The sequence below is a fragment of the Gastrolobium bilobum genome, unplaced genomic scaffold (genome assembly GCF_033153095.1).
Source record: "Gastrolobium bilobum isolate Gb01-03AN ecotype WA unplaced genomic scaffold, APGP_CSIRO_Gbil_v1 utg784, whole genome shotgun sequence".
NCBI classification, from domain to species: Eukaryota; Viridiplantae; Streptophyta; class Magnoliopsida; order Fabales; family Fabaceae; genus Gastrolobium; species Gastrolobium bilobum.
In genome coordinates, this window is record NW_026896046.1 from 183,652 (window position 1) to 184,504 (window position 853).

Here is an 853-nt window from a genome sequence, read left to right on the forward strand (position 1 = left end):
AAACATGGGTGATCACAATAATAACAATGAAGAGGTTCCCCCTGAACAGAACTTCAGAATTTTGGCTGTTTTTTTCAGGAACAGACTAGATAGGGGAGTAATCCTTCCCAATGTAGCACCTAATTTTGAACAAAAACCTATCATGTTCCACATGATTAGGGAAGCAGGGGTCTTCAATGGACTCCCTGCAGAAGATCCTTACACACATATCACAACATGCCAAGATATTTGTGATAATTTTAAAGCCGAGGGTGTAACAGAGAAGAGCATGAGAATGAGGTTGTTACCTCACTCCTTGGGTTTAAAAGCTAAAACATGGATGAAAACTCTCACCCCTGGATCAATCCACACATGGGAAGAACTCCCTAACAAGTTCATAGAGAGATTTCTCCCAATGTCTCGACAAGCTGATGTTAGAGCTGAAATCTCTAACTTCATAATGTTTCATGGAGAAAATCTCTATGAAGCATGGGAGAGATACAAGGACATCATAAGAAAATGTCCAAACCATGGGGTACAGAGTTGGGGAGTGCTACAATCTTTCTATAAAGAACTTGACCATACTTCTCAATCTCACCTTGATTTTGCTGCAGGAGGATATTTCTTTACAGGAACACTTGAATCAAGATACGAAATCATAGAAGGGACTGCTGAAAGATGTCTCCAATGGCCAATAGACAGAGTGAGCCCAGTGAGGAAGCCAGGCATGCTAGAACTGGATAAACAAACAGCAATGGAAGCCCAGATGGCATCACTCATGAATGAAGTGAAGAACCTGAAAGCTGACCAAGCAGAACCAAGGATGGAAGTCTTACAACTCACAGCAACTGAAACAGAACCATGCTCAGCATGT

The 853-nt window shown here is 41.6% G+C and overlaps 1 non-coding gene across 1 annotated transcript; it reads right to left on the reverse strand.

The window, feature by feature from the left end:
- Positions 1–409: 409 nt before the first annotated feature.
- Positions 410–516, reverse strand: LOC133297437 (small nucleolar RNA R71). Its single transcript, XR_009749641.1, has one exon. It is a non-coding gene; the product is annotated as a small nucleolar RNA R71 (small nucleolar RNA).
- Positions 517–853: the final 337 nt, after the last annotated feature.